This window comes from Lolium perenne, chromosome 3, assembly GCF_019359855.2.
Source record: "Lolium perenne isolate Kyuss_39 chromosome 3, Kyuss_2.0, whole genome shotgun sequence".
NCBI lineage: Eukaryota > Viridiplantae > Streptophyta > Magnoliopsida > Poales > Poaceae > Lolium > Lolium perenne.
In genome coordinates this window covers 318,924,076-318,945,674 of record NC_067246.2, presented here as the reverse complement: position 1 = coordinate 318,945,674, position 21,599 = coordinate 318,924,076, and positions in this window count along the sequence as shown.

The following is a 21,599-nucleotide window of genomic DNA, read 5'->3' as shown; positions in this document are numbered from 1 at the left end:
TCAGAATCAAGTCCCCGGACATGATCCTAGATCTTTTTGATTCCTTTGGGTTCATAATTTCTATCGGGTGCGCGACAAGCGCTCCCGATGGGAGTAGCCCCCGAGTCTAGGCACGGGTGCTTGCAACCGTGTGTAGACTCAAGTTGCACTACTCGAATGTTGTAGACTTCTTCGGATGCTTCCTTCAAATGTTTTGTTCGGATACTAATATTTCCTATGACATCATCAGTGATGTCGCTGCTGCTGCGGTTTAATTGACAAGACATGACCTTGGCAAGCCCACCCTACTTCTGCGTGGTCAGTTAGGAAATGACTAGTCCTTGCAAATTGACCAAGACGCCTCCTCGATTTCCACGTGTAGTGGAGGAAATGTTCCTTGGTAGGATAAACGCAATGACACGTGGTGACCTAATTCCAGATCCTGTTTGTTTAACTTTTACTTTATAATCGTGGAGGACGAGATCCATCGTTTTCATTCTCCCTTTCTCACAGCCCTTCTTCCTCATTCGCCTTTCTTCCACAAAGCCGCTGCACCGCCACCACTATTCTTGGAATCTTCCCTGATTAAACTTCTCCGACGATGGTGAAGAAGAGGAACCTCACGCTTGCCACCGATGCCGCGACCAGCGGTGCTACTGCCAAAGCTGCATCGGGTGCGTCAAGAAGGGGCGCACCTGAAGTTTCCGCTTCAGCTCCTGCGTCGCCCGCGCCGCCCGCTTCGGAGGCTTCCACCGCGGGGCCTATGCCCGGTGACTGGCATGCTTCCACAACAACCAAGCGCGACGAGAAAAAAGCTCGTAGCCTTGGTCTGATTTCAGCCGGTGTTGGGAACGTCATCCTTCCAGGTTCGGCTTCGCGCCCCAATCCTCCTGCCGGTTTTGCAGTGATGTTCATGTCCTTCCTGTACCGTGGGCTTTCTCTCCCTGCTCACGAGTTTCTCCAGCGTCTTCTTCATGTGTAGGAGATTCAACTCTAGCAATTGACTCCTAATTCAATCCTTCACCTTGCTATTTTCATTACTCTATGTGAGGCCTTTCTGGGCATCGAGCCTCATTTTGGTTTATGGAAGAAAATCTTCTTCGTAAATCTATAAATGTAGTAGTGGTTCCTTCGTCACTGGTGGAGTTGGGTTTGTTGTCTGCAAAGAAGTGAACTACTTAAATTTCCCAATGAGAGTGTCTGTTCAAGGATGGAGGTTGAAGTGGTTCTACATCAAAGATTCATCAGTAGCCGAAATGCGTCTGCCGAGATTTATCGATGTTCCTGAAGCCATGCCCAAACGATCTTGGAAGAATATCCTGTCACCCGAAGAAAAGCCAGCAGTCGACAAGTTGTTCGATAGGATTCTTCGAATCAAAGAAACTGATGGCCAAACTATGATGGGTACTGAAATAGCGCCGTTTTCTTGAAACGTTGAATCAAACCAGTCATGTCTAGAGCTCACCCGATGTGGTTATATTCGGGCCCCATGGATGAAATCAGAGTGAATGTTGCTGAATTGTCAGAGAAAGAATTATTAGATGAAGTTAGGCGCTTGAATCATTTCAGTGAGGAGGATTCAATCCCACCTCTTTCTTCTCAAATGCCCTTCGATTCCGATCATCCGTCGAGCGAGGTAACTTCCCTTTCATACTTACAATAACTGTTGAATTCGAGGTGCACCCATTTTTTCTTTTTTCTTTTTATCATGACCTTTATTTCCTTCGACAGGTCCTATTAGCTTCCGAATATTTCCCGAATATATTGAATGACAACCTCGAATATAGAGATTCTTCCATTCCTATAGAGTCCCGTACTGAAGAAAAAGTAGACTCCGAAGATGAAGACGATGAACCTCCAAATCCTGAAGCTCTTTCTACAGACCATAGATCTTTTGCTGATGACATAAGTGATACGGCAGAGTCAAATCACGACGATGACGTTGATCATACTACCTTTGTTGATGCAGCTCCGGAGAAGGCCAACTTGCAACCTTCAAAAAGACCGTCTGGCGGCTTTCCAGATGAGGATGATTTATTTGATATGTAAGTTTCTTTCATTGCTCCAAGAAATTCTTCGTACTATAGTACTTGTTTTGATTGTTTTATATGCTTTTAGTGATGAGGGCTTCATTGAGCCTCCTTTGAAGAAGGCTAAAGCAACCTCCAACAAGCCAGCTTCGGAAGCTTCGTCTCCAGCGACAACCCCGGTAGCCCAACTTTCAACAACTTCTTCCCTTTCTAAAGGGAAGGAGATTCCTTCGACGGTTGTCATTACAGCTTCTCCTCCTTTTGGCAGACCTGTAAGTTTCTTCGTTTTCCTTGATGAAGTCCTGCCTCTAGTAGCCCCCGAGTCTATGCTCGACTGACCACAGCTGAACGTAAACTTTTAACAAGAATACTGTTGTTGTTAACAAATGCTTCTTTCTTCTTCTTTATTTATAGGATTTCCAAACGATTATTACTACTTTGGAGGCTTTTGCTTCTCAATTCACTTGTCTTGAAGCCAATAAGATTCGACTTCAAAAAGAAGTTGAATCTACATCTTCAAAGCTTGATAATGCAGTAAAAATAGCTGCCGAAGCTTGCAAAACGCAGATTCTTTGAAGGGAAGAGATTAAGCAGCTGAAGAGTAAACTGAAGGATGAGGAAGCTCCGAGGGCCGTAGCCGAAGCTTAAAGGAATGAGAAGGACAACCTTCTTCGTCAATCCGCTTTGGCCCTGCTCAGTAGTCCTCATTGACTTATCTCTTAAGTTTCCCTTTCTTAGTTTTGTTGTTACTTTATATGTTTCCTTTTATTCTTTGCAGAAGCTGCCGATATTCCTTCTGATTCTTTGAATAAGCTTCCAGACGCTTCTCCTACTGACGCCTTATGCATGACAATCGAGTCCAACAAGGTTGTCGAAACCCTTCTTCGGAAGAACAAGGAAGTTTTGTCAAGGATGCATGCTATGATCTTCCCTAAGGCTAGCCAAGAGAAGACCCTAGAACAGCTGACGAATTCGTTCACGGTCGACACCAAGGACAGTATCGAGGTATTCAAACGCACCTCGCGTACCTATGGTGCTCTTCTCGCTTTCAATTTATGATGGGATACAGCTTCAAAGCTGATATGGAACGGATGACAAAAGAATTGCCGAAGGACCAAGATGGGCTATTTATTGACTTGAGCCTTCATAAATTATCGGCTCGCAAATGTGCACTACAACTTCTTGCACTTGTTTCAACAAACAAGTCTCCTGCTGGTCCTAGCTTGTCGACCCAAATTCAGGCTCCTTAAGTTCTTTGTCTATGGGATTGTAATCTTCTTCGTTTGCTTTCAAACAATACCTTTAAAAGGTTTCTTATTGTAATGAATCATGTACTAGCCATGTTGTCAGTACCTCTTTATCTCGATCGCAATGTTCTTGGTGTTTTGAATGTACGCTCCCAATGGGAGTAAAATCAACTTGGAGCTACGCATATTTCTTCATATACTTAATGATGCATTTTGCAGGTGGCTCTTGTACCTTCTTCACCGAAAGTTCTTCTGCTGGTGATGCTGAAAATGATCGGCTTTGGCAGATGCGGACGCGCATTCATCAGTTGGAACAGGATATGCGAGTTCTCCATGGTATGGCTGCTATTATGAAGAGGAAGGGTGAACTAGCCATTGAAGCAGCACTCAATGCAATGGCTGAATTACATAAAGCAACGGAAAGCTTGAACTGTAAGTGCTTGCAATTCCGTCATCTTCTCTCTTTTTTTCGTTTCTTCAATGCCATCGAAAAATCCTCTGATGATATATCAATCATCTCCTTCGACAGTCATAGCTCTAAATTTATCGGAAGAAAACAACCGTGTGCATGAACACGTGGATGCTTTGATCAACCTGGCCCGTTTCTACGAAGTCTTCTGGAAGAATCAATCGAAAGCAGCCATAGTCGCTAAATTTCAGGATCGTGTGCATCAAGTACACCGGTTTTTTGATAAATGTTACACTGGACTGAGGATGATCTGGAATACGATGTATCCTTTGAATAAAGTTCCACCAACATTGTTGACATTAATGTCTCAGTTCAACAACATCAGGAAAATCCAGAGTCATGTCTGTGCCCAACTTATTGTTGGAGCCGAAATTGCCTTTTCCCTTGTGCTTTCAAGGCATCCTTCTGCAAATTTGATGGCTATTGCGAATGCCGATGGAAATGTAGGACATATTTTCGCTAAGGCGAAAATTCCTGCCGTTATTGCAATTGAAAGGATGGAAGATAGTTCAAAAGTGGACGTCGAAGTAGAAAACCCAGAAGAACGTTCATGAGAACATTCGAAGTATTGTTAGAGTAATGATACTTGTGCACTCAATATTTGTTGTACCCGATTGTTCGGGTGTAGTATGTGTATGATGTAAATTCTGTTAATGACATCATATTTTGTTATGCTTAGCAAAACACGATTTCTTCTTCAGGTGTCGTAGACACATTGTTGTTTGTTTCAAGGGGCAATTCTTAATGCTCCTTGAGCATCGTTGATGCCATTGTTTGTAAGTTTATGGGAGGCGAATCTTTGAGTGATCAGCTCTTGTTGCTGTTCGCTGAACCCGTAGTAATGTGCAACTTTGCTTCAACCGATGATGTATGTTTAGGCGGCAACCCCTGAATTAAATTGAAGGGACTGTGCCTGCCGTCGACTCCGTCGCTCTTTTGTACTTATGTAGTTTAAAGTTCCGGCATGGGCCTTGTCTGTAAGTATATAATTTTTATCCTTGCTATTCGCAACACTCTCGTAATCTTGAGGCTTTAGCAAAAGGATATTTGTGTGTTATAGGTCCCGCTTGTTTTGCCTTCTATTGCAGCACTCGTATTTCAGAGGCTTTAGATGGTAACAGTGGGTATAGTCTTGGACAACGACCCTCGATCTTGTTAGTCGAGCTTTGTGGGCCGGAATCTATGTTCGTTGTAGTATGCGAAAAAATTCTTGATGAGCCTGTTCGGGTGTCCGAAATTATCTTATAGAAACGAAACTTGAGTCTTCATTAGTAAGATAAACTAAAGACGATATGGCTAAAAAAGCCTTATTGAAAATGAAAAACTTCTAAGACAAAAAATTAAAGGTGCATAACGCTGCTAGTCTTGTTTTAAACAAGAAGAGGATTCTTCTTATCTTGAGTCTTGTCTAAGGGGTCGGTGACCTTGGAGATGCCGATGATTTCATCGAAGGTGCTGGCAGTAAGCGCCAAAGCATTAATGTCTTCAGCTGTGGCTTTGTCATCAACTTTAGGGGGCCCAACCACTGATACCCCCAATGTAGTGCCATCTGGTTTTTTTTCAACTTCTTGACCTTGTCATCCTCCTGAAAGGTCAATTGCTTAGACGGGAAGGTGATAACTTCCTGTTTCATTCCAAATTTTGCAGCAATCCTCTGAAACTCGCGATCAAAGTTATCTGAGCGAGAAAAACTTCCATGTACTGTGATGTTTGTTCCATTGTTGCCTGACATCTTGAGCTTGAGATAGGCATAATGTGGCACAGCCATAAACTTGTTGTAAGCTAGTCTTCCAAGTATAGCATGGTATTGCGATTCCCAATTAACTACTTCGAACTCGATTATTTATTTCCTGAAATTATCGAGTTTCCAGAAAACAACATTTAGAGAGGTCTTGCCGAGAGAATATGCCGGTAAAGTAGGATATATGCCGTGAAAACATGTATCAGAATATTCTAGCATCTTCATTGTAATCCCCATGTTCTTGGTTGTGTTTGCGAATAACAGATTCAATCTGCTTCCACCATCCATAAACACTTTGCTCATACTGGATCCTCCTATTTGAGCCTCGACTACTAAGGCAGCATTACCTGGCTATGGGATGGTCATCGGGTGATCTATCGTGCTGAACATGATGCTCTGTGATGACCGGTCGACATATTCTGGGATATTTGCCAAGGTACTTTCTGCGAGGTTGATTTCCTGTGTAAGTTTCTTCATCTCTCTTCTCGAAACACCAGTTCTATGAATCATACTCATCTGTCCTCGTGGTGGGGGAAAGGACTCATTAGGGTTATGAGGTTGCACTTGCTGGACTTGGTGCTGAGGTGGTGTTAGCGGTGGCGGCAGATTCGACTGCTGCGGTCCCTGAATGAACTTCTGCATCTCAATGAGTTGTCGGCAGTCTCTGAGCGGATGACTCGACTTCTTCTTGTCATCCTTGGAGTCGATATATGAATGTAGATAAGATGGAGCGTTTAGCTGCTCGGCAAAAGGTAGTTCTGGGACCCTTAAAGGCCGTCCTTTGTAGTTGCCACGACTTCCTGAATTATTACAACTGTCCTATCGATCGTCACATCTATCGTCATACCGATCATCTCGTCGATCAGAGTATCCAGCAGCTACCATGTTGGTGTCATGGTACCCGCAATCTTTCCTCCTCTTGCGCTGATCTTTTTGATTGCCTGATACGTCTCCGACGTATCGATAATTTCTTATGTTCCATGCCACATTATTGATGATATCTACATGTTTTATGCACACTTTATGTCATATTCGTGCATTTTCTGGAACTAACCTATTAACAAGATGCCGAAGTGCCAGTTGTTGTTTTCTGCTGTTTTTGGTTTCAGAAATCCTAGTAAGGAAATATTCTCGGAATTGGACGAAATCAACGCCGTGGTCCTATTTTGCCACGAAGCTTCCAGAAGACCGAAGAGTCAACGAAGTGGGGCCACGAGGTGGCCAGGAGGGTAGGCGGCGCGGCCCCACCCTTGGCCGCGCCGACCTGTCTCCTGGGCCCCTCGCGACGCCCCCTGACCTACCCTTTCGCATACAAATAGCCTTCGTCGCGAAACCCCCAGTACCGAGAGCCACGATACGGAAAACCTTCCAGAGACGCCGCCGCCGCCAATCCCATCTCGGGGGATTCAGGAGATCACCTCCGGCACCCTGCCGGATAGGGGAATCATCTCCCGGAGGACTCTACGCCGCCATGGTCGCCTCCGGAGTGATGTGTGAGTAGTCTACCCCTGGACTATGGGTCCATAGCAGTAGCTAGATGGTTGTCTTCTCCTCATTGTGCTTAATTGTCGGGTCTTGTGAGCTGCCGAACATGATCAAGATCATCTATCTGTAATTCTATATGTTGTGTTTGTTGGGATCCGATGAATAGAGAATACCATGTTATGTTGATTATCAATTTATATCTATGTGTTGTTTATGATCTTGCATGCTCTCCGTAATTAGTAGATGCTCTGGCCAAGTTGATGCTAGTAACTCCAAGAGGGAGTATTTATGCTCGATAGTGGGTTCATGTCTCCGTGAATCTGGGGGAGTGAGAGAAACCTCTAAGATTATGGATGTGCTGTTGCCACTAGGGATAAAACATTGATGCTATGTCCGAGGATGTAGTTATTGATTACATTACGCGCAATACTTAATGCAATTGTCTGTTGTTAGCAACTTAATACTGGAGGGGGTTCGGATGATAACCTGAAGGTGGACTTTTTAGGCATAGATGCATGCTGGATAGCGGTCTATGTACTTTGTCGTAATGCCCAATTAAATCTCACTATACTCATCATAATATGTATGTGCATGGTCATGCCCTCTCTATTTGTCAATTGCCCAACTGTAATTTGTTCACCCAACATGCTGTTTATCTTATGGGAGAGACACCTCTAGTGAACTGTGGACCCCGGTCCAATTCTCTATACTGAAATACAATCTACTGCAATACTTGTTCTACTGTTCTCTGCAAACAATCATCATCCACACTATACATCTAATCCTTTGTTACAGCAAGCCGGTGAGATTGACAACCTCGCTGTTTCGTTGGGGCAAAGTACTTGGTTTGTGTTGTGCAGGTTCCACGTTGGCGCCGGAATCCCTGGTGTTGCGCCGCACTACATTTCGCCGCCATCAACCTTCACGTGCTTCTTGACTCCTACTGGTTCGATAAACCTTGGTTTCTTACTGAGGGAAACTTGCCGCTGTACGCATCACACCTTCCTCTTGGGGTTCCCAACGGACGCGTGTCGAACGGAAAGACAATACGTCAACCACGCGCATCAAGCAAATTTCTGGCGCCGTTGCCGGGGAGATCAAGACACGCTGCAAGGGGAGTCTCCACATCCCAATCTCTTTACTTTGTTTTTGTCTTGCTTAGTTTTATTTACTACTTTGTTTGCTACACTAAATCAAAATACAAAAAAATTAGTTGCTAGTTTTACTTTATTTGCTATCTTGTTTGCTATATCAAAAACACAAAAAAAATTAGTTACTTGTATTTGCTTTACTTATTTCAACATGTTTCCTTTTAATTTTACCGTAAAAGACATGCCGGTAGGACGCGGGTCTATAATTGGGAGAAATAATATAGAAGAATTTTTCAATCATGTTAGTACCGTTGAAGATTTTGAAGATAGACACTTGGTAGACCTTGCTCCTACTTATGAAATTGCTGCTGCTGCTTTAGTTCACATGTTGGAAACTAAATTTGTTAATCTCAATCCTATAATCCAACATATGTTTCTTACACTCGGTGATATGGAAGAAGGGGAAAAGAAAGATTTTGTTTTAGAAACCCTTCTTAGAGAATTTGGTGGTATAGCAAGAGAGGCTAGAAAGGTCTTTATTAAATATAAGATGCTTGGTTCTTATACCAATTTTGTTAGTCTCCTTGAAAAGATGGACATGGAGAGAATAAGGTACACTAATAATATTAATGACGGTGGGGAGATCAAAGCACCAATACCATGTAAGCTCCTAGCGATGAATGACGCACTAGAAAATAACTATGCTTGGCTTGTTCCTAAAAATTTGTTTGATGAGAGTAGCAAGCCCAAGACTAATGAAAAGGGAGACGCTAAAACTTATGTATCCAATATACTATGCATGGTTGAGAAAACTCCACACCCCGCTGTAGATGCACCATCCTTCGATAACACTTGATACACACTTTCTGCGCCTAGCTGAAAGGCGTTAAAGAAAAGCGCTTATGGGAGACAACCCATGTTTTTACTACAGTACTTTGTTTTTATTTTGAGTCTTGGAAGTTGTTTACTACTGTAGCAACCTCTCCTTATCTTAGTTTTGTGTTTTGTTGTGCCAAGTAAAGTCATTGATAGTAAGGTTCATACTAGATTTGGATTACTGCGCAGAAACAGATTTCTTTGCTGTCACGAATCTGGGCAAAATTCTCTGTAGATAACTCATAAATATTATGCCAATTTACGTGAGTGATCCTCAGATATGTACGCAACTTTAATTCAATTTGAGCATTTTCATTTGAGTAAGTCTAGTGCCTCAATAAAATTCGTCATTACGAACTGTTCTGTTTTGACAGATTCTGCCTTTTATTTCGCATTACCTGTTTTGTTATGTTCGATGGATATTTCGATTCCATTGACTTTCAGTAGCTTTGTGCAATGTCCAGAAGTGTTAAGAATGATTATGTCACCCCTGAACATGTATATTTTGATTGTGCACTAACCCTCTAATGAGTTGTTTTGAGTTTGGTGTGGAGGAAGTTTTCAAGGATCAAGAGAGGGAGATGATACAACATGATCAAGGAGAGTGAAAGCTCTAAGCTTGGGGATGCCCCGGTGGTTCACCCCTGCATATATCAAGAATACTCAAGCGTCTAAGCTTGGGGATGCCCAAGGCATCCCCTTCTTCATCGACAACATTATCAGGTTCCTCCCCTGAAACTATATTTTTATTCCGTCACATCTTATGTGCTTTGCTTGGAGCGTCGGTTTGTTTTTGTTTTTGTTTTTGTTTTGTTTGAATAAAATGGATCCTAGCATTCTTTGTGTGGGAGAGAGACACGCTCCGCTGTTGCATATGGACAAGTATGTCCTTAGGCTTTACTCATAATATTCATGGCGAAGTTTCTTCTTCGTTAAATTGTTATATGGTTGGAATTGGAAAATGATACATGTAGTAATTGCTATAATGTCTTGGATAATGTGATACTTGGCAATTGTTGTGCTCATGTTTAAGCTCTTGCATCATATACTTTGCACCTATTAATGAAGAAATACATAGAGCATGCTAAAATTTGGTTTGCATATTTGGTCACTCTAAAGTCTAGATAATTTCTAGTATTGAGTTTGAACAATAAGGAAGACGGTGTAGAGTCTTATAATGTTTACAATATGTCTTTTATGTGAGTTTTGCTGCACCGCTTCATCCTTGTGTTTGTTTCAAATAGCCTTGCTAGCCTAAACCTTGTATCGAGAGGAAATACTTCTCATGCATCCAAAATACTTGAGCCAACCACTATGCCATTTGTGTCCACCATACCTACCCACTACATGGTATTTCTCCGCCATTCCAAAGTAAATTGCTTGAGTGCTACCTTTAAAATTTCTATCCTTTACCTTTGCAATATATAGCTCATGGGACAAATAGCCTAAAAACTATTGTGGTATTGAATATGTACTTATGCACTTTATCTCTTATTAAGTTGCTTGTTGTGCGATAACCATGTTCCTGGGGACGCCATCAACTACTCTTTGTTGAATATCATGTGAGTTGCTATGCATGTTTGTCTTGTCTGAAGTAAGGGAGATTTACCACCAAAATGGTTAGAGCATTGCATAATGTTAGAGAAGAACATTGGGCCGCTAACTAAAGCCATGATCCATGGTGGAAGTTTCAGTTTTGGACAAAAATCCTCAATCTCGTATGAGAAAATTAATTGTTGTTACATGCTTATGCATAAAAGAGGAGTCCATTATCTGTTGTCTATGTTGTCCCGGTATGGATGTCTAAGTTGAGAATAATCAATAGCGAGAAATCCGATGCGAGCTTTCTCCTTAGACCTTTGTACAGGCGGCATAGAGGTACCCCTTTGTGACACTTGGTTAAAACATGTGCATTGCGATGATAATCCAGTTAATCCGAGCTAATTAGGACAAGGTGCGGGCACTATTAGTATACTATGCATGAGGCTTGCAACTTGTAAGATATAATTTACATAACACATATGCTTTATTACTACCGTTGACAAAATTGTTTCTTGTTTTCAAAATCAAAGCTCTAGCACAAATATAGCAATCGATGCTTTCCTCTTTGAAGGACCTTTCTTTTACTTTTATTGTTGAGTCAATTCACCTATCTCTCTCCACCTCAAGAAGCAAACACTTGTGTGAACTGTGCATTGATTCCTACATACTTGCATATTGCACTTGTTATATTACTTTACATTGACAATATCCATGAGATATACATGTTATAAGTTGAAAGCAACCGCTGAAACTTCATCTTCCTTTGTGTTGCTTCAATACCTCTACTTTGAATTATTGCTTTATGAGTTAACTTTTATGCAAGACTTATTGATGCTTGTCTTGAAGTACTATTCATGAAAAGTCTTTGCTATATGATTCATTTGTTTACTCATGTCATTTACATTGTTTTGATCACTGCATTCACTACATATGCTTACAATAGTATGATCAAGGTTATGATGGCATGTCACTCCAGAAATTATCTTTGTTTATCGTTTACCTGCTCGGGACGAGCAGAAACTAAGCTTGGGGATGCTGATACGTCTCCGACGTATCGATAATTTCTTATGTTCCATGCCACATTATTGATGATATCTACATGTTTTATGCACACTTTATGTCATATTCGTGCATTTTCTGGAACTAACCTATTAACAAGATGCCGAAGTGCCAGTTGCTGTTTTCTGCTGTTTTTGGTTTCAGAAATCCTAGTAAGGAAATATTCTCGGAATTGGACGAAATCAACGCCCAGGGTCCTATTTTGCCACGAAGCTTCCAGAAGACCGAAGAGTCAACGAAGTGGGGCCACGAGGTGGCCAGGAGGGTAGGCAGCGCGGCCCCACCCTTGGCCGCGCCGACCTGTCTCCTGGGCCCCTCGCGATGCCCCCTGACCTACCCTTCCGCCTACAAATAGCCTTCGTCGCGAAACCCCCAGTACCGAGAGCCACGATACGGAAAACCTTCCAGAGATGCCGCCGCCGCCAATCCCATCTCGGGGGATTCAGGAGATCGCCTCCGGCACCCTGCCGGAGAGGGGAATCATCTCCCGGAGGACTCTACGCCGCCATGGTCGCCTCCGGAGTGATGTGTGAGTAGTCTACCCCTGGACTATGGGTCCATAGCAGTAGCTAGATGGTTGTCTTCTCCTCATTGTGCTTAATTGTCGGGTCTTGTGAGCTGCCGAACATGATCAAGATCATCTATCTGTAATTCTATATGTTGTGTTTGTTGGGATCCGATGAATAGAGAATACCATGTTATGTTGATTATCAATTTATATCTATGTGTTGTTTATGATCTTGCATGCTCTCCGTTATTAGTAGATGCTCTGGCCAAGTTGATGCTAGTAACTCCAAGAGGGAGTATTTATGCTCGATAGTGGGTTCATGTCTCCGTGAATCTGGGGGAGTGAGAGAAACCTCTAAGATTATGGATGTGCTGTTGCCACTAGGGATAAAACATTGATGCTATGTCCGAGGATGTAGTTATTGATTACATTACGCGCAATACTTAATGCAATTGTCTGTTGTTAGCAACTTAATACTGGAGGTGGTTCGGATGATAACCTGAAGGTGGACTTTTTAGGCATAGATGCATGCTGGATAGCGGTCTATGTACTTTGTCGTAATGCCCAATTAAATCTCACTATACTCATCATAATATGTATGTGCATGGTCATGCCCTCTCTATTTGTCAATTGCCCAACTGTAATTTGTTCACCCAACATGCTGTTTATCTTATGGGAGAGACACCTCTAGTGAACTGTGGACCCCGGTCCAATTCTCTATACTGAAATATAATCTACTGCAATACTTGTTCTACTGTTCTCAGCAAACAATCATCATCCACACTATACATCTAATCCTTTGTTATAGCAAGCCGGTGAGATTGACAACCTCGCTGTTTCGTTGGGGCAAAGTACTTGGTTTGTGTTGTGCAGGTTCCACGTTGGCGCCGGAATCCCTGGTGTTGCGTCGCACTACATTTCGCCGCCATCAACCTTCACGGGCTTCTTGACTCCTACTGGTTCGATAAACCTTGGTTTCTTACTGAGGGAAACTTGCCGCTGTACGCATCACACCTTCCTCTTGGGGTTCCCAACGGACGCGTGTCGAACGGAAAGACAATACGTCAACCACGCGCATCATTGCCCGAATCACGCCTCGGGTGATCGTCATCTTTATCGTCGCTGTGCGGACGAGTCTTTCTCACATTATCTTCTCCATCAGCCCAACTATTGGCGATTTCCATCAACTTGGTGATAGTCTTTGGATTCTTTTGACCAAGTTCTTCAATGTAAGATTCCCGTCGAATGCCATCGCTGAAGGCGTCGATTGCTCTGTCGACAGAAACATCTTCGGCTGCGTCTAATAACTTGGTAAACCTTCCGATGTATGCCCGCGTCAACTCCTTTTGCTTCTGCTGGCAGTGATGCAATTCCTCGATTCCGACAGGCCTCTTGTAAGTTGCCGGAAAGTTTTTTACGAAAGCATCGACCAGGTCCTCCCATGATTTGATGGAGCCCTTTGGTAAACCCCTCACCAAGCTCGTGCTGAATCCTTTAAATAAAGCTGCAAGCATTGCATTGCCGCTATTTGATTCCCCTTGTGCAAAGTCACGGTTTGTAGATAATCATATATCCAGGATCTCGGCTCCTGCTGCCCGTCGTATTTGGCAGCGTCAGTGGGAGTAGGTTCGAACCTTTTGGGTGGCATTGTCTCTCGAATCTTATAACTCAAACAATCAGCTCCTCGCATCTCACCGTCGAACTCCTGAGTTTCTTCGGAATCGCTGCTATCATATTCTCCTCTTGCGGCTCGTCGTCGCTGAGCTTTATCAATCCTACTTTGAGTAATGTCATCTGGAGCGTCTCTCGAACGATGCTTGGAGCCACTGCCCTATTGTGTGGACTTTTATTTTCCAGGAACGAGTTTATCTCCAAGAATTACGAGGCTCTCCAGAGCACCCCGATGAGCTTGCGCCATGGGCCCTTCGGGTGGTGGTTGCTGGTTGATCAGGTAAGCCGCGAGGTTGGCCGTAGCTCCCTCAATGGTTTTTGGTCTTAACATGCCCGCGGTGTCCATAGTCATAAAAGATTTGGACAAGTTTGAAGTTATTTTCCTTGCATCTTCTTCCGAGAGCCGAGGCATCCTTGCTCGATATCTTCATGAACCTTGGTTGCTCCGAGACACGCCTTCCTGTGAGGCCCTTCGATGTTCGCTAGATTGATCGGCCACAACCCAATGTTGGTCGAGAGTTGCCTGCTCATTTGACAGCCGCACTCGATTTCTCTCTAATATGGAACGATACACATTAAGGGTCCCTACTGAGGTCCCAAAGGGGAGCCCAGTATTGTTGAGTATATCAGTTCGAGCGGCCGCCCATTCTTCTTCTGCAATAGTGTAATTGTTGTCGTTGTTGCTAGTGTTGTTCTTGGTGTTGCGGCGCCTGCTAACATGCGGTCTCCTTCTTCTCCTCCGCCTGCTGCATTGATGATGCGCCACCTTCCAAGTGGTTCTCATAGCGATGCTGTCGAAATTTTCCGCACCCGAAGAATAGTTGGCGCTGCAGACAAACGTCGTGTCGTCTGAGCCCAACCCGTGCCTAGTATAACCGTTTAAGTAGTAATACGAAATCATGTCGGATGACATAGAATCATCGGATCCAACTGACATAGATGATATTGATCAGGGGGTCGTTGGCGGTGAAGAGTTTGTCGATGCAGATAATTTGATCGATAGATCGACCGGGAACGAAGCTGACGCGGTTGATCCCGTAACTGACGCGGACGGAGTCCTTACTGGTTTGGAGACGATCGGTTTGGGCAGCCGAAGAATTCCCTCAGCGTTGTTGTTGTAGTGGACGCTCCCGAATGTCATGCCCAGCCCTCCTTGTAGATCCGAAAAGGTCGAACGAGACGAATCGATGTGCGGAGTGAACTCGAAGGACCCGAATCGAATCGAGTTCCCTGAGTTTGGCGATGAAGGGGCGGATGATAGCGCCGGTGATGCTGATGAAGTTGTTGATGACATGGCCGAAGTAGCCGATGCCGTGTCTTGTCCCAACAGGGTTCCCACGGACGGCGCCAATTGTCGAGGGTACTCCTCGGCAATGCCCACCTTTTGGGGCTTAGGGTTGACGGAATCCTGCAGGCTAACACGAGACATCGGATACCAAACAAACGGGAAGATAGATTTACCCAGGTTCGGGGCCCTCGATGAGGTAAAACCCTTACTTCATGCTTGTCTGATCTTGATTATTGAGATTATCGGGTTACAATGGGGCAACCGAAGGCTTTGACTAAGAACTTGACGAAAAGCTAGGATTGTGTATGACATAACTATTGTCTTACGGTAGTTATGGCTAGATTGATTGTCTGTCCCTCGGTAGCCCCTCTCCTGGCCCTTATATTGTGAGCCAGGTCTCGAGAGGTCTGTCCGGGTACGACTAGATTACAAAGAATACCACACCTAAACTTTCCTTGCTTCTTCGTCTTCTTGCATTGTTCTTCAAGAATCCTTCATGTGAACCGACATGGCAGCCCACCTTGGTTGGTGGATGGTCTTCATGGGCCCCTGGTTGGGCCATAGGAGGTAGCGCAATACTAGTTACCTGAAGGGTAATGCCCACATCACCGTGCCATCTCCTTCATGCCTTCGATATCCAAAGATCTAATTAGTATATTTACTCAGGACACTCCTTGCATGCTCCTGCATAACGTGCCCGGCGGCGAGTTGAAGGATGTTGCCACGGGCATGCTCACACAACTGAACAGCCACACGATGCACAACATGCCAATGGACGATGTCGTGATGAGGGTCAGTTTGGATCGGGTGTTGCCGGGGTGCGAAGACATGGACCCCCCATACAACCTCCAGGAGCCGACGACCACCTGACCCTTGAAAAATGCCATGGCTGGACCATGACATGGCCAAAGACCCAGATTTGTCTTGGGGGTCACTCCACCGACGCCACCTCGATCGTCCGGCCTCCTCAGAAGGCACCTCCCTTCATCGCCGCCACAACAAGTCGTCACAAAAAACTCATGGGAGCGTCTGCACCTCAACCGCCATCGGCGACGCCTAAAGGCAAGGCCGTTGCATTGCCACTGCCATCGCCCCCACCACCACCCTAGGACGTGGATATGGCATCAAATGATGACATGGATGATGATGCACCAGTCGACGTTGATGCCTACATCAACACCGACACCAACATAGATGAATTATACATGCCTCGTGTGGATGAAGAACCATTCCGCGCTCGCGACGATCAAGCTGGTTTGGCCAGGTCAAACAAACAACGCCTGGTGTTCCAAGCCTTTTCTGAAGAGACACCTCCGGCCGCCGATACACAAGCAGAGCCATCCACCGCATTCTTTTTCAGCCCCAACACACTAGACAAGAATATCAATGAGCAGCTTGCAGCGTACGTTGTGTACAAGGGTCGGGTTCCAGGTGTCTACGAGGAGTGGCAGGACTGTTACCAACAGGTGCATAAGTTCAGCGGGAACAGGTACAAGGGATATGCGACTCGAGAGGAGGCGGTGGCACAGTGGAGGAGACACGTGTAGAAGAAGACGAACCTGCTGAAGTTCTTGGTCCTCCTCTTACTCACGGACACTGTGGTTGTACTCTATTTTACTTTAGTCTAGGTGGTGACTAAGACATGCGACGATGAACATTTGTAATGTATGAACACTTGTATAACAATTTGGCTCTAAATGATGTAATGATGAACATTTGTGAGTGTATCATGTCATTTTGCATATAAAATGTCTTCTCCTTGTATTTCTGGATATTCTATGTACATTTCCTGTATATAGTTGTATATTTTCTGTATAATACATGGATATACTGCAGAAATGCAAAAATTTCGAAAATCCTAAAAAAACATTTTGTGGGGCATATTGGCAGATGCGCCATAGAATCTGGTGCACAATTCTGTGGCGCATATTGAAAGATGCGGTTAGTGATAGAACCGATGGATTTAGATGTCTTAACTTGGGAGTGGTATTTTGGAACATGAGAGCATATGCTTCTCTATTATAAAATACATTTTACACATATTTTGAATTTTAAAAAATTGAAACAAAAAATTCCCACATATATTTTCACGTGCTACACCCTCACAAAGTCGTTTCATAAAAAAATGTAATTGTCATGTGACGTGGGTAAAAGAAAAACTCAGTGCTAAAAATAATGTTTTTCACAAGATATGTTTTCTCTTTTTTACATAGACCATAAAAAATATTAGTTTTTTGTGCAACTTGACGAATGCACATATATTATGGAGATGTACATGCCGAATGTTTTGTCAAAAAAATTCGATACTTCGAAATATGAGTTTTTGGTAGAGGGAGCATACCCACCCGGGAGCCGAATTAAATGCTACGGTGGGCTGTTGGTCTGATATGATGCGACGAATCGGATGCTGATTCGTACTGGTACATCCTACACATCCTACAGTGGGCTGTTGGTCCGATATGATGCGAGGAATTGGATGCCGATTCGTAGTGGTGCCCAGAAAAAATGATAATATGTCCTCACCTCCAACCTGAGTTTGGTGGACTTGCGTCCTAATGCCTTGGATTTACGTGTTAGCAGTCTTACTAATAATATGCTTTCTGAGGTACTAGAGTTTAAATCCTAGATTTGATACTTTGGTGTCTTATAAAGGCGGAATATTCTTTAGTGGAAAGCGATGTTCTCAACGACAGCGAAGCGCCTGTGGTGACTTCGTCAATCTCGAGACCCGTCGGATCAGTTTCTTCAACGTAGTCTTTTGGAGGTGCTCATAGGGGTAAGGTGTGCATGCGTTCATAGGGGTGAGTGTGTGCGCGTATGTGTGAGCGTCTGTAATTGTACTGTGTTTCGTAAAAAAAATGACAATATGCCCTCACCTCCAACCCGAGTTTGGTGGACTTGCATCCTAATGCCTTGGATTTAGTGTTAGCAGTCTTACTAATAATATGCTTTTGAAGAAAAATTTCTACACCGCTACTTTCAGCAATCTACAGATTGACCCGTGGCGCACCCTAAGGTGATGCGCCACGGCTACATAGTGGTGGCTGACACGCCTTATTGCCATACCCATTGCGTATGCCACACCTATTACTCTATTTCGTAGGTCACGGGTATCATTAGTACCTGTGGCGTATCAAATACAGATGCGCCGCGGCCATATAAAAGTTTGAAATCCGAAATTTGGGGTCAACATAGGCGTGTCACATGTGCGTTGGTGAGCCATGGGTAACCTTCCCTCCCTCCCCCCCCCCCCCCCCCCACACACACGATCACATGTTCAGCTTTCGAAAAAATAAAAGAAAATAATAGAAAATTTAAAAAATAAAATCCGTCGAGATAACATGAGTTTTGACTTTTATCTATAAAATAACGCCATCTTTCGGTAAAATGTGATCATAAAGTTTTTAATATGAAACTTTATCTACGCAAAATTTTACATCCAATTTGAACCACGTTCTTTAGTATAGAGATTTTTAGATTCCTCAAAATATAAAAGGAAATATGATTTTTCTCAGCTAAACAACAGCCGTGGCGCACCTAGAGTAGTTGCGCCACGGGTAAGGCTCAAAATTATATAAAGGGTCACATATCGTCCATCCACCCCTTCTCACATCTTATTTCCCCCTTACATTTTCTTCCTCCATCTCCCTCACCTACGTAGGCTTTCTCTCCCTCACCTTGTCTTCCTCCTTTCTCCATCATCTCTTCTTCCTCCCTCTCCCTCATCTCTTCTTCCTTCCTCTCCCTCAGCTCCACCCTGGTCCAGCCCTGTTCCACCCCTGCCATGGACGCCACGACTGACCAGGCCCTGCTCCGCCCTGCCATGGATTTCGTCGACCGATGAGGCCTTGCTACTAGAAAAAGGGGCTCTTGTCCCGGTCCGAATGGGGCTTTGGTCCCGGTTGCGCAACCGGGACAGCGCAATCGGGACTAAAGCCCCCCCTAGTCCCGGTTGTGATGCGAACCGGGAATAAAGGGCCTCCACGTGGCCGGGTCAGAGCGATCGATGTGCTGGATCTTTAGTCCCGGTTCGTATTACGAACCGGGACTAAAGCCCTCTGGGCGTTTCTGCCGTTTCCCTTCCGTGACGGAGAAAATGGCCGTTTTTTCTACCGTGGCAGAGAAAAGGGCCGTTTCTTTGCCGCGACAAAGGTTTAGGGTTTTACGTTTCCATTCAACTCGACGCTACTACATAAATCAATAAATAAACCATTACACAACATCGTCATGAATATAGACATCATCCTGAATATAGTAAACATAATTAATATTACAATATAAGTCCTTCTACGATCCCTATTATCTAAATAGAAATGCCTGATGGTATTCTCCGATTGTAGCTATGACCTCCCTAACTAAGAATCCCACCAATTCCTCTTGAATTGCTCGTGCGCGATCCTTTGATAGGAGATTGTTCCGCACACTTTCGATCTAATTTTAAAAAGGGGGTCAATATATATGAATGAAACTCAACACAATTGATGGTAATAAAATAAGATTGTGAGTATTGTTTACGTACATGGAGTTGTTTTAGAATTCTATAAAAGAAAATAATAGAAAATTTAAAAAATAAAATCCATCGAGATAACATGTGTTTTGACTTTTATCTATAAAATAACGCCATATTTCGGTAAAATGTGATCATAAACTTTTTAATATGAAAATTTATCTACGCAAAATTTTACATCCAATTTGAACCACCTTCTTTAGTATATAAATTTTTAGATTCCTCAAAATATAAAAGGAAATATGATTTTTTTCAGCTAAACAACAGCCGTGGCGCACCTAGAGTAGTTGCGCCACGGGTAAGGCTCAAAATTATATAAAGTGTCACGTATCGTCCATCCACCCCTTCTCACATCTTATTTCCCCCTTACATTTTCTTCCTCCATCTCCCTCACCTACCTAGGCTTTCTCTCCCTCACCTCGTCTTCCTCCTTTCTCCCTCATCTCTTCTTCCTCCCTCTCCCTCATCTCTTCTTCCTTCCTCTCCCTCAGCTCCGCCCTGGTCCAGCCCTGTTCCACCCCTGCCAGGGACGCCACGACTGACCAGGCCCTGCTCCGCCCTGCCATGGATGTCGTCGACCGATGAGGCCTTGCACTACTAGAAAAAGGGGCTCTTGTCCCGGTCCGAATGGGGCTTTGGTCCCGGTTGCGCAACCGGGACAGCGCAATCGGGACTAAAGCCCCCTAGTCCCGGTTGTGATGCGAAGCGGGAATAAAGGGCCTCCACGTGGCCGGGTCAGAGCGATCGATGTGCTGGATCTTTAGTCTAGGTTCGTATTACGAACCGGGACTAAAGCCCTCTGGGCGTTTCTGCCGTTTCCCTTCCGCGACGGAGAAAATGGCCGTTTTTTCTACCGTGGCAGAGAAAAGGGCAGTTTCTTTGCCGCGACAAAGGTTTAGGGTTTTACGTTTCCATTCAACTCGACGCTACTACATAAATCAATAAATAAACCATTACTCAACATCGTCATGAATATAGACATCATCCTGAATATAGTAAACATAATTAATATTACAATATAAGTCCTTCTACGATCCCTATTGTCTAAATAGAAATGCCTGATGGTATTCTCCGATTGTAGCTATGACCTCCCTAACTAAGAATCCCACCAATTCCTCTTGAATTGCTCGTGCGCGATCCTTTGATAGGAGATTGTTCCGCACACTTCCGATCTAATTTTAAAAAGGGGGTCAATATATATGAATGAAACTCAACACAATTGATCGTAATAAAATAAGATTGTGAGTATTGTTTAAGTACATGGAGTTGTTTTAGAATTATAAAAAAAATAGAAAATTTTAAAAATAAAATCCATCGAGATAACATGAGTTTTGACTTTTATCTATAAAATAACGCCATCTTTCGGTAAAATGTGATCATAAAGTTTTTAATATGAAAATTTATCTACGCAAAATTTTACATCCAATTTGAACCACCTTCTTTAGTATATAGATTTTTAGATTCCTCAAAATATAAAAGGAAATATGATTATTTTCAGCTAAACAACAGCCGTGGCGCACCTAGAGTAGTTGCGCCACGGGTAAGGCTCAAAATTATATAAGGGGTCACGTATCGTCCATCCACCCCTTCTCACATCTTATTTCCCCCTTACATTTTCTTCCTCCATCTCCCTCACCTACGTAGGCTTTCTCTCCCTCACCTCGTCTTCCTCCTTTCTCCCTCATCTCTTCTTCCTCCCTCTCCCTCATCTCTTCTTCCTTCCTCTCCCTCAGCTCCGCCCTGGTCCAGCCCTGTTCCACCCCTTCCATGGACGCCACGACTGACCAGGCCCTGCTCCGCCCTGCCATGGATTTCGTCGACCGATGAGGCCTTGCACTACTAGAAAAATGGGCTCTTGTCCCGGTCCGAATGGGGCTTTGGTCCCGGTTGCGCAACCGGGACAGCGCAAACGGGACTAAAGCCCCCCTAGTCCCGGTTGTGATGCGAACCGGGAATAAAGGGCCTCCACGTGGACGGGTCAGAGCGATCGATGTGCTAGATCTTTAGTCCCGGTTCGTATTACGAACCGGGACTAAAGCCCTCTGGGCGTTTCTGCCGTTTCCCTTCCGTGACGGAGAAAATGGCCGTTTTTTCTACCGTGGCAGA